At 38.8% G+C, this 18,202-nt stretch overlaps 1 long non-coding RNA gene across 1 annotated transcript in view; it reads left to right on the forward strand.

Annotated features, from left to right (window-relative positions):
• Positions 1-18,202, forward strand: part of LOC141609044 (uncharacterized) — a 174,226-nt gene that overhangs the window by 95,376 nt on the left and 60,648 nt on the right. The gene's annotated exons all lie outside the window — the stretch shown is intronic.

Below are 18,202 nucleotides of genomic sequence, written 5' to 3' on the forward strand. Positions count from 1 at the left end.
AAGGACTAAGTCTACGTGTAGGTGTTGTACAATCTAATCGATTTGGCTCCGGGACCCAAACCTTCTTAAGGATTGTAAGCGTATACACCAACTCGATCCCATCATAATAATAAGTGCTTGCATATAATTGAGAACATGTTTGTATGATCAACTCCCATGAATCCCCTATGAACCCATGACACCCTAGTGCTTTTAATCAATTGTTTACATCTCCTTTTATTTACCTTGCTTGTTTTCTTTACTTTATTTTCATCTTGTTAATTAGTTTATACCAATTTCATCCCAACCGTGTTTGTGACACCCTAAGACACAACCATTTGCAATTGAGAATCCTACATCAATACCCGTCCCTTGGGATCCGACCTTTACTTGCCTCTTTGCTAAGAGTAGTTTGAAAAGTTATAAATATTGTTTTGGTTGGTAGCTTTTGACGATGAGTTTTAACCGGACCACGGCGGAAGGCGGCACGGAAGAAGCGACATGGCATCTTCTATGAGTGTTGAGGAGGTTGCTTGTGCCCAGTGGTTGGGGCTTGTTTATGTAGCCATGGTGGTCGTCGGCTGTGAGTGGTGGCTGTCACGGTGGCCGAAGGTGGCTGTATTGGTGATATTGATTGTAGAAAAGATGGTTTATCAAACATGGTTTCAGGTCTCGCAATCCCGTCTCTCCTACACATTATATTAATAAAATAATAATAATACTATTATCATAACAAAAACCCGACTAATTATTAAATATAACTAAGACAATTAATTATTATGAATTAATTAATAAAATGAGCTTTTTAATCAATTAAGCCCACAGAATCGAGTCGGAATAAGGTATAAATGAGGACTAAAATACTACTTATCAAACGTCAAGACTTTTAACAATCCGGGTGATCTTCACCCACATGAAACTGGACTCAATGCCCCAGAGCATTTGATAGCTTCATTAAGTGAAGAGCCATGTGATGATCTATGTTAATACGGTATGGCAAGGGCTTAGTTATTAGATAAGATCCCAAAATTTCAAGCTCATCGGTCCGGTAATATCATGGCTCATCCCTCGCAAACATGGTACACCCCATAAATCGTTGCCATATTCTAACTGGGGTATTGTGACATGAGGTTACCGTCTTTTTCAAACCAACTTGATCATCAAGGCTCAAGATGGCCTTCCACACCCGAGAATGATTAATTTTCGCGGGCACCCTATGACCCGGTGCATCCTCCAACCCAAAAATCCTAGCAAGCCGGGAAATGGAAATTGAAGGGTCGCTATTAATAATATGAAAATGTAGCGCGGCTACCATCCCTATAGTGTGATGCTTGTCTAGTCGTAGGGAACTCAAAAATTCCCAAGCCACGAGTATGTCTGTGCTTGAAGGTTATACATTCCTTTCATTCCTACCCCTTTAAATAATTCCTTCGTCTCCTTATCTAGTCCTAGGTTTCGCATAGAGGGGCGCTACATGAACCTAGTTAGGGTGAGGGGACAACTTTTGAAAAGCACAAATTTACCTTTTTGAACGGTCGTCACAAATTCGACGGTTGGGTAGTCCGTATCCGGTGTGGTGTCGGAAGCAGCCTCCGCCACAAGCTGTGCTTGATCCCTTCCAAAATCGCCCTTTGTTCTCCTTCTACCTATTTTCTAAGATAGGAGAGGTTGGGGATGTTGTTGGGGTGGTTGGTTGTTTATTGGGTGAAGGAAGGAGGAGGGTTGGTGGTGATTTAATAGAGTTTTGTTGAAGAGGGAGTTTTTAGAGGAGGAAGAAGTAGAAGAAATAATGAAGAAGAATGAGGGGCGTCGTGTGATTTAATCTAATTTGCTCTCTACCGGTTTGGGCGCCGGCTTCCGGTCCACCGGCAGGGGCTCCTTTGCCTTTTAAGAAATTTTTCAATTTCTTTCTCAAATAAAAAGGTCATGCTGCCAGTCCACCGGAAGGGACATTCTTCCTCTCTTCCATTGCCTTGTTTTTGCTTCAGATATGTGCTCCATGCCGGTGAGGAGGCAGGGAGTACTCCTCTCATCATTTATTCGTGTTTTCCTCAAATATATGTGTCCCTGCCGGTGTGTCGGCTACCGGCCTACCGGCATAGGACACTAGTCCTCCTGATCTGACAAGCTTTCCTCATGAGAGTGCTCCTAGTCTGTGAGCCGGCTGGTGCCCAACTCGCACGCACCCCCCTAACATCAATTCAACAACTTTGTTCAATTTGAATTTGGTCTCGCTACCGGTCTACCGGCAGAGGGACCACAATTACGTGTATTCTAAAAAAATTCTAAGTTTCAATTGGGAATTGGGCCAAACAAAGGTTATGCTTGTGTTCCTCATTTTTCAACCGAATTACTTTCACGAGACAACCGTCACCAAATCCAATATGTACAAGTTGAAAATTGATCCAAATGCACTCATCCCTATCAAATGCATGCAATATTTACAAAAAATGGTGGTTCTTAAGGAACTTCACCAAACCTATCAATGATGGAAAATATTTCGATCCGGCTCCTCCTCGGGGATGAGGTCCCAGAGATAGAATACTTCTATGGTGCCTCTTTTATATCCTTGATAATACCGCTTTACCCTTTGGCCGTTAACCTTGAAGTTTTCACCTTCTTCGCTCCAAAGCTCAAATGCACCATATGGAGATATGTCCATCACTTTAAAAGGTGTCAACCACCTAGAACGGAGCTTGGCCAAGAACACCTTAACCTTTGAATTGAAAAGGAGAACTAGGTCTCCTACATTTCTCTTCTTGTTAACAACTTTGGGAGCATGCGTGCCACTTATTTGTTTGATCTTTATAGATCCTTGAACTCTCATATGCTTCCATTCTCAATTCTTAGAGTTCACTCATTTGAAGGAATATTTTCTCATTGGCTATGTCAATGTCCAAATTCATCTCTTTCAAAGCCCACCATGCTTTGTGCTCAAGCTCAAGGGGTAAATGACAAACCTTGCCATAAACAAGCTTGTATGGAGTTGTCCCAATTGGCGTTTTATATGCCATTCTTAGCGCCCACAAAACATCGGGGAGCTTTTGACACCAATCTTTCCTGCTCTTGTTGGCAACCTTATCCAATATAGCTTTGATTTGGCTATAGAGACCTCCACTTTCCCATTTGTTTGAGGGTGATAGGCAAGGGCGGTCTTATGTCGCACTCCATGAGATTCCAACAAAGCTTTGAAAGTGCTCTTTTGGAAGTGATATCCTCTGTCACTTATGACTACTCTTGGGGTTCCAAATCATGGAAAAATTGTATTCTTAAAAAGCTTCATCACTACCTTTGAGTCATTGGCTGGTGATGCTATCGCCTCTATCTATTTGGAAACATAGTCAACGACCACTAGGATATATTCATTCCCATATAAGTTTAGAAAGGGCCCCATAAAGCCACTTCCCCAACAATCGAATAGCTCAATTTCAAGGATATTATTGAGCGACATCTCATTCCTTCTCTCAATATTGCTTCATTGGCAAGCATCACAAGGTTTCACTAAGAAGTGTATGTGTTTGAACATGGAGGGCCAAAAAACCCCGGCTTGCAGCATCTTGGCAATTGTTCTTGAAGTAGCCAAATGCCCACCATAGGCCGCGTTATGGAGCCTATCCACTATTTTCATGCCCTCCTCTCTTGAAATATATCTTCTACACATACCATCACCGCATTTTCGTAACAAGTGAGGGTCATCCCAAAAATATCTCCTAGCATCATGTTTTAACTTCCGCCTTTCTTTAGCATCAAGCTCATCCGAAATAAATCAACTCAACAAAATATTTGCCAAGTCCGCAAACCATGGCACCTTTCTGCTTATCACCATTAGGCTATCTTCTCTCAACCATTCATTAATCGGTCCAGTTGTATCTTTGATTTCATGATTATCTGCCGTGAGTCTTAACAAGTGGTCGGCCACGACATTTTCGGCCCCAGATTTATCCCTAATGTCAAGATCAAATTCTTGAAATAGCAAAACCCACCTCAAGAGTCGAGGCTTCGCATCCTTCTTCACCATCAATTGTGTCAAGGCAATGTGGTCGGTGTAAACCACCACCTTGGAGCCCACTACATATGGCTGAAACTTCTCAATGGCATGGACAATGGCGAACATTTGCTTCTCAGTTGTGGAGTAATTGTATTGAGCTTGATCAAGTGTCTTGCTTGAGTATTAAATGACATGGTGTCTCTTATCTATAACTTGCCCCAAAATCGCTCCTACGACATAGTCGAAAGTATCACACATGATCTCGAAAGGGAGACCCCAATCCAGTGCTCGGATGATGGGAGCGATAACCAATGCAAGCTTCAACATATTGAAAGACTCAAGGCAATGTTGATGAAATATAAAAGGAGCATCCTTGAGGAGAAGTGAAGTTAACGGTTTTGCAATCTTTGAAAAGTCCTTGATAAACCGCCTATAAAAGCCGGCGTGACCAAGAAAGCTTCTCACCCCTTTCACATTTGAAGAGGGAAAAACGTTTTCTATCAGCACAACTTTGGCTCCGTCAACTTCTATCTCCCTCTTGGATATGACGTGACCACGCACAACTCCCTCCCCTACCATAAAATGGCACTTTTCTCAGTTGAGGACTAAGTTGTGCTCCTCACATCAACTAAGTACATTAGATAAATTGACAAGAAGATGATCAAATGAGTCTTTATGGACACTAAAGTCATCCATGAACACCTCCATACTCTTTTCCATGAAATCGGTGAATATGGCCATCATACACCTTTGAAAGGTGTTAGGTGCATTACACAACCTGTTGTGAAATAAATCTTATCTTTGTAACCTCGCAAGTATAACGAAAACTCGTCGTAGATGTGTGGGTCGAACCCAAAGGACAGTGGTTATGGTTCTAGGATTGCTTGTTAAACTATTAGTTTAGTCCGAACTAAGAAAATGAGTTGATTTAAACTAACAAAAGAAATAGACTAAAACAATAGAAAATCGATTAAATACTTAAGGCGGTGAAATATAATGATTAAAGGAACTAGGATATCGGGTTCACTCATACAGATAAGGAAGGAAATACACATAGAGCGACAAAGCCCAAGAGCATAAGCAAAGGAAGGACCCAATCTCTCGATGTGAGACTAACCCCTAAGTTAATATTGATTAAGACCTCACTTAATTAACCTAACCATAGTTTTTTCATGTGTTTTCTATATAATAGTCAAGTTATCACCCAACAAGTAGAAAAGATAGTTCAAATGCGTAAATTATCACTCAAGCATTCTCACAAACACCTTATGTGCGTGATAAAATCAACAAGCATAAACTCAAGGATTTTAATCTCCCTATGTCATAATACACTTCTATAATGCTATATGAGATCCCCCTCCATCCTAGTAAGGCCCTACTCACACATGTTAGCAACAAACAACATAAAAGATGGAAGCTCTGACATGTAACAAGTAAAGGAAAGCATGTTTGTAAGATAAACTACATAAGCAACTTAAATATGTAAACAATTGAAAGATAAAAAAACTAGAAGAAGAATTATACCAATTAAGAGACAAAGTTGCAATCTTGGATTAAATAGAATAATAATCCTCACCAATCATCAAATAACAACCCAATACCAAATGTAAACAATTGAGAATAATTAATTCTAAGCTAATTTACTAAGTAATTAATATTTGATTTGAAACATTAAAGCTTGCTTAAGAGTGTGCATATATTAGGGAAATAATTTCAGATCTAGGGTTGTATGTACAAATGATTCAGGGAAGGGGTATTTATAGTTTACACGGAAATTAGGTTGAAAATTACAAGGGAATTCAAAATAACGGAAGGTGTGTCCGAGTCGGTGGACCGACCGCCGATGCCCTACCCGGCTGGAATTTCTCTGTAAGTTAGTGAAATAAAATAAAGTCATCAGTGTGCACGACCGTGGACCGGCCGTCGTGGGGTGTTGGTGGGGACACACTGTGACTTCTTCTTCATTGCTTCCTTTTATTCCTTCTTCATGCATTTCCTAGTTTAGGCAAGAGGGGGAATTCTGAGATCCTTAATCATTATATCTTTGTTGCATGGTGGAGAGGGGATGACCCTTCCTCTCTTGTCTAGGCAAGAGGGGGAATTCCGCGATCCTACAGTGTTTCTAACACCATAGGGAGCCTACTCTTGACAAAAGCATTTAGCGATTGAGGATAAAAGTACCCTAGTTTGACACAACTTGGAGGTGATTTGTTTGTATCCTTTTAGACTTAGAAGCTTGGAGAAATGATATTTACAATGGAGTGTGTACCCTTATATTACTTCCCCTTTAGATGATTTCCGCCACTTAGATGAGGAAAGTGCTATTCTTTTATAGATGCATCCATTACTTGTTTTGTGTTCTTAATGCTTGGATGTATCCCCATTTTGGCAAGCCCCACCTTGCCTTGCAAGAAAGCATCTTACCTCATAGATGGCTTTTTGTGAGTAGAAGGGGCAGAGTGAGACCAGCTAATTGTCTTAAAACGGTTATATTATTATTAGGATAGTTTAAATAAAGGTCTAGTTCTAGTCACCTCTTTACTCGGGATGAATAAAGGTTCGGTTTGGGGATATTTGATGTGAGTCATAATTACGCACATTTAGTCCCCTAACTAAGCCTCATTTTGCATACTAATATTGCATTTCATAGCCATTTTATTCGTTATTTGCTTCCTATTTCCTTTCCTAATGCCTACGTCTTGTAGAAAAAAAATAATAAGGCATAATTCCCGTCTCTCGTGCGTATTCGGAAGCTTGTTGATGATCTTAGATGGACTAGTATGAAGGGGAGGCAAGAATGACGACCAAGGATGATAGGAATAAAGATTATATGAAGGCATCATAGGCATAAAAACAAGAAAAAGGGATTCTGCAGCTCAACCCGCTCGAGTTGTGCCACAACACGCTCGGGTTAATCTCAATCGGTTCGGGTTGAAGCTCAGGACGCTCGATTTCACCCCAAATCGAGCGGATTGACATGCAGCGAGATTGTCTTCGCAATGGGGAGTCGTGGCGCTCCTCCTAAAACTTGCAAGGCTCTTTTCTACCATTAAGCATATTATTTCCTAATCTACCCTTGCTTAAACTATGTTGTACCACTATATATACTCCATTTATAGTAATCAAGAGATTAAGCCCTCTTAGTATAGACAAAGCTTTCATTAGGAGTGGATTAGAATGGATTAGCACTTAATCTTTCCACAAACTACACATTAATCTTTCCTTAGTTATTGTTCAAGATTTATTATCGGGTAATTGAAGATTATTGGGTTATTATTGGAGAATTGACAACTCTTCATCAATGAATCAAGTTTTCTTCTATTATTCTTTCCTTTCCATTTGTTCATCTTAATATTGGTATAATCTCTTTACTCTTTATTCTTTATTCTTTATTGTTTTATTCATTCATCATGTTTAGACTTGTTAATATTATTGACACCCTTGTAAGCATGTTTTCCATGATCATGAGTGAGTAGTTTCCTAGCTAGGGAAATGGGAAATTAAGGGATCTAAAACATGGGGATAGATTCGTACTTAATCTAATATATTCCCATAAGATTGCTTGCTTATTGTAGTGTCAACCTATGCACATGTTATGCTTGATAAATTGCTTGACTAACAAACCTTGCACGTGTACATCTCTTATCTATTCAACAAGACTTGTAAGATATAAACTAACTCGAGTCTTGTTAGACCAAGCATAGAAGTGACTACGAAGAAACTTAGTCGACTTGTAGGTGTTGAACAGTGTTGACCGACTCGGCTTCGGGACCCAAATCTTTCTAGGGATTGTAAGACATAAACTAACTCGATTTCACTACAACAATGATTGCTTGCATCTATGTAAAAATGTTTGTATGATCACCACCATGATTCCCCTATGATCCCATGACACCCTAGTATTGTTAATCATTTTTTTACATCTTTTAATTTATTGCTTGTTTTACTTTATTGCTTTCATTAGTTTAGACTCATCAACTTCAAACCCCATCAATTGTGACACTAGAATAAATTGAGATAGATAGACTTAGATCCCAAAGCACACCGTCTCGTGGATCGACCTAAACTTAGCCACTATCTAGTTGTTTGTTGAGATTATAAATATGTTTGATTGAGTGAACAACGACTCGCTCACCCTCAGCATGGCATCAAGGGTCACCTTGTAATAAACGGTAGCCAAGGAGTTATCACACCACAAGGTACTCTTGACTAGGCCTTAGTCCATGGGCCAAAAGATACTAGTTTGATACATCCTAGGATGTCTTGAAGGTATTCTAGCAAACAAAGTCTCAAGGAGAAAAATTATCTACAAGGGCCTATATATACTTGCCAAGCTTCCCGACTAGACATTTTCACAAAACTTTTCCTAAAATGCAACTACATGCCATGATTCAACTAGCATATATACAACCTAGTACAAATGTTACTATCTTTAGTATGCCATAAAAGCTAAATGCAACTCCTAGAAACACATTGGTTTGTACCGCATCAAACAAAAAGCAGCCACATTGTCATTAACATATAAGAATAAAAAGGAGATTAGGAAAGATCATATCATGCGGTCTTCATATTCCTCATGCCTCGAATGTGGCGTAGTCGGTCTAATGTAATATGAGTGAATAAAAACAAACAAATATATACAATATATACATTTCTACACTACAAAGGGAAGAACATGTTTTTGGATTTATTTTTTTTAAATTTTTCAAATTTTTGTCATTTTTGAAATTTTTGAGTTAGAAAGTGTTAGAATTCCCCATCCCCATACTTAGAATGGACATTGTCCCCAATAGACAAAACAATAGGGAATTGTGCAAATGCAATGAGATGTAAGATGCATGATTCTATACTATATGCAAACTATATGGAATATTTACATGTTATAAATATATACAAGTGATGCAAACTAAGCTAAACTATATGATGCATACTTTATATTGGTCGGAGAGCTAATTTGAATTACCTCGGGTTGCTTATGAATGAACTTCCCCAAACCAAACCAAACATTATTTCTAATGGAAAAGAGGGGAAGTTTTTTCACAAGCATCCAAATGTAATGCATGAAAAGTAAGTTGTCATTTTGGATTTTACATGGTGGGAGCAAAAGATAAACACCTCAATGGGACTGAGGGGAGAGTCCCTTGATGGTGCTAGGACTCCAACTCAAAGTGATACAAGTTAAAATTTTATACAAGTCATGGAAATATGAGACAAAAACAAATCAAAAAGAGGGGTAGGAGACTCACAATGGAATAGGTTGGTACTAGCATAAGTGATCAACCCCGCATTGTGGTGCCCTCTTTCAAGCTTTGTCAACCATCAATTGTCGCTCATCGCGACATCCGCATCATCATCATCTACTTCCATTGAACCGAAGGTTTCACCGTCATCTTCTTCTTCACTTGAACTTTGCTCTTCTTCCTCATTATCTTGGCAAGACCCACTGCCTTCCCCACTCTCATCATCAACTTCCTCCTCTCCCCTTGTATCCCTTTCTTCATCTAGAGAAGCATTATGAAAGAACACTTTTCTATCCACCCAATTTGGCAAAGAACTCGAAGGATCATGGAATCCTTGCCTAGAAAGATGGAAGAGGGGTGGATATTGGGCGTAGTATGCATTCACCCGATCATTATATGCTTTATTACGCATATGATGCATTAGTTGGGTCAAGTACTCATTGCCCACCGTAATATCACTTGGTTTAAACTCTTGTTAGGAAAATCGATAAGGTGGTGTAACAATGGAGGAGGACGGCTCTTCTTTTGGATTTCTTTGTTGCTTGATGATTGTCTCGACTTGCTCGAAAACGGGGATAAGGTAGTTGGTTCGGCGGGTGGAGATGCAACAAATTTTGCTTGGTAAGACAATGGAGTTAGCATCCTTGATGAGCCACTCATAGGTCTGGTCCAAGATATCATGCTTGACCCATTGAAACTTGTGAATCAAATTGCTCATGTCAAGAAGGTGGCTCCCTTTAACCGCTTTATAAGTGTTATCCTTATTGAAATCCGGGTTAAAGTGCTTTGCCAACCTTGTCACCAACCTCCATTAACAATGAAAGCCGCTCTATCTTTCTCATTCTCAATTTCCAACCATCTCTTGGTCAATAGTTGAAGAACATTATACACACTCTTGGGTTTCCCACCAACATTCAAGAAAGATTCAAGGTAAACAAAGTCTAATTCCGTCAAGTGATAGGCTTCCTTTCTATCAATCAAAATGTTTTCCTCGAACTTATGCCAATACCTTATACCCGGATGATGAATGTACAAGGCATGACACTTTTTGAAAGTAGTGAACTTACGACCGGAGATAGCTAGCCAAATTGGTTCGGCATCAAATTCCAATGGTTTCTTTGTGAACTGGTCATGGTTCTTAAGCCCAAACATTTTACCAAATTCACCTTTGTGCATCGTTCTAGTCTTGTTTTCGGGACGAAATTCTACATAATTTCGAGTCTTAATCTTATACTCCCTCAAAGAACTAATGAATTTCAAAGTCAAAGAGTGATATGTCACTTCATTCATTTCGAAGAGGGTTGCTAACCCCATGGACTCGAAAAATGCTTTTGTTTTTTCAAGGACATCCAATTTACTCAAAGCATCTTGACATATGAATTTTGTAGCTAGAATCTTTTTCTTGTCTAGGGATTCGAATGCATTCCTATGCTTATCGGATAAAAAAATTACCTCCGGATAATTCTTCAATTTTCCACTTCCGGGGTAGAAGTAGTAGCTTCCTCGATAGCATTGACGATAGATGGAGCTTGTTACCTTTTTTTAACCAAGACCATTACTTTAGATGCTAGAGCTTGTTGTCTTTTAAATAAATTTGGTGTTTTTGTTGCCTTGATTCCTCCCTTAGTCCTTGTCATTGCTTTTCTCCTTTCAAAGTAGTATCAAAAAACCAAGTAAATGCTTGAATGCTCTTTTTCTTCTTTAAGTTTCAATTGAATGCCCAATCAATTTGGGGTTTTTTGAATTTTCACCTAACCCTAGAGAAATTGATTGATTTTGTGAAGAAATTGTTGATTGAATGGTCTTATGTTGATGAAGGAGTGGATTGTTTTTTTATTTGAGCAAGTTTGGACTTGATTTGGATGAATTTGGATGAGAGATTGTTGTTTTTGGATGAGGGTTTGAAGGTTGAAGTGAGAGAAATAATGGTGTTTGTGTTTGAATGAAGTGATGAGAAATGAAGAGAGGGGTTTGGTCCCTTGTTTTGTGATAAACTCAAGGATTTTAATCTCCCTATGTCATAATACACTTCTATAATGCTATATGAGATCCCCCTCCATCCTAGTAAGGCCCTACTCACACATGTTAGCAACAAACAACATAAAAGATGGAAGCTCTGACATGTAACAAGTAAAGGAAAGCATGTTTGTAAGATAAACTACATAAGCAACTTAAATATGTAAACAATTGAAAGATAAAAAAACTAGAAGAAGAATTATACCAATTAAGAGACAAAGTTGCAATCTTGGATTAAATAGAATAATAATCCTCACCAATCATCAAATAACAACCCAATACCAAATGTAAACAATTGAGAATAATTAATTCTAAGCTAATTTACTAAGTAATTAATATTTGATTTGAAACATTAAAGCTTGCTTAAGAGTGTGCATATATTAGGGAAATAATTTCAGATCTAGGGTTGTATGTACAAATGATTCAGGGAAGGGGTATTTATAGTTTACACGGAAATTAGGTTGAAAATTACAAGGGAATTCAAAATAACGGAAGGTGTGTCCGAGTCGGTGGACCGACCGCCGATGCCCTACCCGGCTGGAATTTCTCTGTAAGTTAGTGAAATAAAATAAAGTCATCAGGTGTGCACGACCGTGGACCGGCCGTCTGTGGGGTGTTGGCTGGGGACACACTGTGACTTCTTCTTCATTGCTTCCTTTTATTCCTTCTTCATGCATTTCCTAGTTTAGGCAAGAGGGGGAATTCTGAGATCCTTAATCATTCTATCTTTGTTGCATGGTGGAGAGGGGATGACCCTTCCTCTCTTGTCTAGGCAAGAGGGGGAATTCCGCGATCCTACAGTGTTTCTAACACCATAGGGAGCCTACTCTTGACAAAAGCATTTAGCGATTGAGGATAAAAGTACCCTAGTTTGACACAACTTGGAGGTGATTTGTTTGTATCCTTTTAGACTTAGAAGCTTGGAGAAATGATATTTACAATGGAGTGTGTACCCTTATATTACTTCCCCTTTAGATGATTTCCGCCACTTAGATGAGGAAAGTGCTATTCTTTTATAGATGCATCCATTACTTGTTTTGTGTTCTTAATGCTTGGATGTATCCCCATTTTGGCAAGCCCCACCTTGCCTTGCAAGAAAGCATCTTACCTCATAGATGGCTTTTTGTGAGTAGAAGGGGCAGAGTGAGACCAGCTAATTGTCTTAAAACGGTTATATTATTATTAGGATAGTTTAAATAAAGGTCTAGTTCTAGTCACCTCTTTACTCGGGATGAATAAAGGTTCGGTTTGGGGATATTTGATGTGAGTCATAATTACGCACATTTAGTCCCCTAACTAAGCCTCATTTTGCATACTAATATTGCATTTCATAGCCATTTTATTCGTTATTTGCTTCCTATTTCCTTTCCTAATGCCTACGTCTTGTAGAAAAAAAATAATAAGGCATAATTCCCGTCTCTCGTGCGTATTCGGAAGCTTGTTGATGATCTTAGATGGACTAGTATGAAGGGGAGGCAAGAATGACGACCAAGGATGATAGGAATAAAGATTATATGAAGGCATCATAGGCATAAAAACAAGAAAAAGGGATTCTGCAGCTCAACCCGCTCGAGTTGTGCCACAACACGCTCGGGTTAATCTCAATCGGTTCGGGTTGAAGCTCAGGACGCTCGATTTCACCCCAAATCGAGCGGATTGACATGCAAATGAGATTGTCTTCGCAATGGGGAGTCGTGGCGCTCCTCCTAAAACTTGCAAGGCTCTTTTCTACCATTAAGCATATTATTTCCTAATCTACCCTTGCTTAAACTATGTTGTACCACTATATATACTCCATTTATAGTAATCAAGAGATTAAGCCCTCTTAGTATAGACAAAGCTTTCATTAGGAGTGGATTAGAATGGATTAGCACTTAATCTTTCCACAAACTACACATTAATCTTTCCTTAGTTATTGTTCAAGATTTATTATCGGGTAATTGAAGATTATTGGGTTATTATTGGAGAATTGACAACTCTTCATCAATGAATCAAGTTTTCTTCTATTATTCTTTCCTTTCCATTTGTTCATCTTAATATTGGTATAATCTCTTTACTCTTTATTCTTTATTCTTTATTGTTTTATTCATTCATCATGTTTAGACTTGTTAATATTATTGACACCCTTGTAAGCATGTTTTCCATGATCATGAGTGAGTAGTTTCCTAGCTAGGGAAATGGGAAATTAAGGGATCTAAAACATGGGGATAGATTCGTACTTAATCTAATATATTCCCATAAGATTGCTTGCTTATTGTAGTGTCAACCTATGCACATGTTATGCTTGATAAATTGCTTGACTAACAAACCTTGCACGTGTACATCTCTTATCTATTCAACAAGACTTGTAAGATATAAACTAACTCGAGTCTTGTTAGACCAAGCATAGAAGTGACTACGAAGAAACTTAGTCGACTTGTAGGTGTTGAACAGTGTTGACCGACTCGGCTTCGGGACCCAAATCTTTCTAGGGATTGTAAGACATAAACTAACTCGATTTCACTACAACAATGATTGCTTGCATCTATGTAAAAATGTTTGTATGATCACCACCATGATTCCCCTATGATCCCATGACACCCTAGTATTGTTAATCATTTTTTTACATCTTTTAATTTATTGCTTGTTTTACTTTATTGCTTTCATTAGTTTAGACTCATCAACTTCAAACCCCATCAATTGTGACACTAGAATAAATTGAGATAGATAGACTTAGATCCCAAAGCACACCGTCTCGTGGATCGACCTAAACTTAGCCACTATCTAGTTGTTTGTTGAGATTATAAATATGTTTGATTGAGTGAACAACGACTCGCTCACCCTCAGCATGGCATCAAGGGTCACCTTGTAATAAACGGTAGCCAAGGAGTTATCACACCACAAGGTACTCTTGACTAGGCCTTAGTCCATGGGCCAAAAGATACTAGTTTGATACATCCTAGGATGTCTTGAAGGTATTCTAGCAAACAAAGTCTCAAGGAGAAAAATTATCTACAAGGGCCTATATATACTTGCCAAGCTTCCCGACTAGACATTTTCACAAAACTTTTCCTAAAATGCAACTACATGCCATGATTCAACTAGCATATATACAACCTAGTACAAATGTTACTATCTTTAGTATGCCATAAAACCTAAATGCAACTCCTAGAAACACATTGGTTTGTACCGCATCAAACAAAAAGCAGCCACATTGTCATTAACATATAAGAATAAAAAGGAGATTAGGAAAGATCATATCATGCGGTCTTCATATTCCTCATGCCTCGAATGTGGCGTAGTCGGTCTAATGTAATATGAGTGAATAAAAACAAACAAATATATACAATATATACATTTCTACACTACAAAGGGAAGAACATGTTTTTGGATTTTTTTTTTTTAAATTTTTCAAATTTTTGTCATTTTTGAAATTTTTGAGTTAGAAAGTGTTAGAATTCCCCATCCCCATACTTAGAATGGACATTGTCCCCAATAGACAAAACAATAGGGAATTGTGCAAATGCAATGAGATGTAAGATGCATGATTCTATACTATATGCAAACTATATGGAATATTTACATGTTATAAATATATACAAGTGATGCAAACTAAGCTAAACTATATGATGCATACTTTATATTGGTCGGAGAGCTAATTTGAATTACCTCGGGTTGCTTATGAATGAACTTCCCCAAACCAAACCAAACATTATTTCTAATGGAAAAGAGGGGAAGTTTTTTCACAAGCATCCAAATGTAATGCATGAAAAGTAAGTTGTCATTTTGGATTTTACATGGTGGGAGCAAAAGATAAACACCTCAATGGGACTGAGGGGAGAGTCCCTTGATGGTGCTAGGACTCCAACTCAAAGTGATACAAGTTAAAATTTTATAAAAGTCATGGAAATATGAGACAAAAACAAATCAAAAAGAGGGGTAGGAGACTCACAATGGAATAGGTTGGTACTAGCATAAGTGATCAACCCCGCATTGTGGTGCCCTCTTTCAAGCTTTGTCAACCATCAATTGTCGCTCATCGCGACATCCGCATCATCATCATCTACTTCCATTGAACCGAAGGTTTCACCGTCATCTTCTTCTTCACTTGAACTTTGCTCTTCTTCCTCATTATCTTGGCAAGACCCACTGCCTTCCCCACTCTCATCATCAACTTCCTCCTCTCCCCTTGTATCCCTTTCTTCATCTAGAGAAGCATTATGAAAGAACACTTTTCTATCCACCCAATTTGGCAAAGAACTCGAAGGATCATGGAATCCTTGCCTAGAAAGATGGAAGAGGGGTGGATATTGGGCGTAGTATGCATTCACCCGATCATTATATGCTTTATTACGCATATGATGCATTAGTTGGGTCAAGTACTCATTGCCCACCGTAATATCACTTGGTTTAAACTCTTGTTAGGAAAATCGATAAGGTGGTGTAACAATGGAGGAGGACGGCTCTTCTTTTGGATTTCTTTGTTGCTTGATGATTGTCTCGACTTGCTCGAAAACGGGGATAAGGTAGTTGGTTCGGCGGGTGGAGATGCAACAAATTTTGCTTGGTAAGACAATGGAGTTAGCATCCTTGATGAGCCACTCATAGGTCTGGTCCAAGATATCATGCTTGACCCATTGAAACTTGTGAATCAAATTGCTCATGTCAAGAAGGTGGCTCCCTTTAACCGCTTTATAAGTGTTATCCTTATTGAAATCCGGGTTAAAGTGCTTTGCCAACCTTGTCACCAACCTCCATTAACAATGAAAGCCGCTCTATCTTTCTCATTCTCAATTTCCAACCATCTCTTGGTCAATAGTTGAAGAACATTATACACACTCTTGGGTTTCCCACCAACATTCAAGAAAGATTCAAGGTAAACAAAGTCTAATTCCGTCAAGTGATAGGCTTCCTTTCTATCAATCAAAATGTTTTCCTCGAACTTATGCCAATACCTTATACCCGGATGATGAATGTACAAGGCATGACACTTTTTGAAAGTAGTGAACTTACGACCGGAGATAGCTAGCCAAATTGGTTCGGCATCAAATTCCAATGGTTTCTTTGTGAACTGGTCATGGTTCTTAAGCCCAAACATTTTACCAAATTCACCTTTGTGCATCGTTCTAGTCTTGTTTTTTTGGACGAAATTCTACATAATTTCGAGTCTTAATCTTATACTCCCTCAAAGAACTAATGAATTTCAAAGTCAAAGAGTGATATGTCACTTCATTCATTTCGAAGAGGGTTGCTAACCCCATGGACTCGAAAAATGCTTTTGTTTTTTCAAGGACATCCAATTTACTCAAAGCATCTTGACATATGAATTTTGTAGCTAGAATCTTTTTCTTGTCTAGGGATTCGAATGCATTCCTATGCTTATCGGATAAAAAAATTACCTCCGGATAATTCTTCAATTTTCCACTTCCGGGGTAGAAGTAGTAGCTTCCTCGATAGCATTGACGATAGATGGAGCTTGTTACCTTTTTTTAACCAAGACCATTACTTTAGATGCTAGAGCTTGTTGTCTTTTAAATAAATTTGGTGTTTTTGTTGCCTTGATTCCTCCCTTAGTCCTTGTCATTGCTTTTCTCCTTTCAAAGTAGTATCAAAAAACCAAGTAAATGCTTGAATGCTCTTTTTCTTCTTTAAGTTTCAATTGAATGCCCAATCAATTTGGGGTTTTTTGAATTTTCACCTAACCCTAGAGAAATTGATTGATTTTGTGAAGAAATTGTTGATTGAATGGTCTTATGTTGATGAAGGAGTGGATTGTTTTTTTATTTGAGCAAGTTTGGACTTGATTTGGATGAATTTGGATGAGAGATTGTTGTTTTTGGATGAGGGTTTGAAGGTTGAAGTGAGAGAAATAATGGTGTTTGTGTTTGAATGAAGTGATGAGAAATGAAGAGAGCGGTTTGGTCCCTTGTTTTGTGATAAAGCAGGTCGGGACGAGCGAATTAAAGTGGAGTTGTGCGGATTTTTGGACAGCGAAAAATTTACTATCTGCATTTCTTTGGAGACGGGCGTCTTGGAGGCAAGTCGAGCGGATTTGCATCAGGCTCGCTCGACTTATGCTGGAGACGAGCAGATTGTCTTCCAGTGCATATTTTACATTAGAGAGCTCCTCCAAGTACCATGACCCAAGCTGAGGTCGGGCGTCTTGAGCATTGGGTCGCCCGACTTGAGGTTGGCTCGGGCAGATTCCTTTACAGAGCATATTTCATTTTGCAACCTTTTCCCAGTCCCCACGGGCTCAGGCCTGCTCGTGGGGATCTTTTCCCCGTCTCAAATATTCTTCTTTTCTTCTTCATTTCTTCTTGGGAAAGGCTTGATTAGCCTAGGCATGTGCTTCCCCACACTTAATCATCCAGCACTACACATTCGAAGCATATTGAAATCCCTCCCTCACTTACTCTCATGTCACACAAACTAATCAATAATGTACAAGTTAAATGAAATGCAAGCTAAGAGATTATCATATTTAGAAATGGTGGTTTAGGGAGGACTCCACCAAACTCTCCCTCTTTTGAGAGGTTTCAAGAGGGCAAAGCCAAGGTGTTGTTGATGTTGCTCAACACCTTATAGAAGTAGCCAAAGGCTTGTTCAGTTTCATGGTAAAGGTCTTGCATAGACCCTTGCACATTGTTGTGTTCATTGTTGTAAACTGAGTCAAAGTGTTGACAAGGATCCATCAAGCCTTGGTCTAGAGTCATATCATTCCTAATGTAGGGATTAACCAATCCTTCAAATTCATCGTCCCATAGACTATAAAATTCATTTGCTTTCTCCCCTATGTTGGGTGGATCATGAGTTGACAAGAGCAAATCTCCTTCCTTGTTGTCATGGACAATGAGGCCTCCACCTAAACTTGTCATGGGTGAGCTTTGCAAGCTCTCATTCTTGTTGTGAAAAATTTCATGCTCTCCGAATAGAGCCATTTCAACATCATCAATATCTTTCGTCCACTTGGGCGGTGTATCATTGCCCTTTTCTTTGA

The sequence above is a fragment of the Silene latifolia genome, chromosome 10 (assembly GCF_048544455.1).
Source record: "Silene latifolia isolate original U9 population chromosome 10, ASM4854445v1, whole genome shotgun sequence".
NCBI classification, from domain to species: domain Eukaryota; kingdom Viridiplantae; phylum Streptophyta; class Magnoliopsida; order Caryophyllales; family Caryophyllaceae; genus Silene; species Silene latifolia.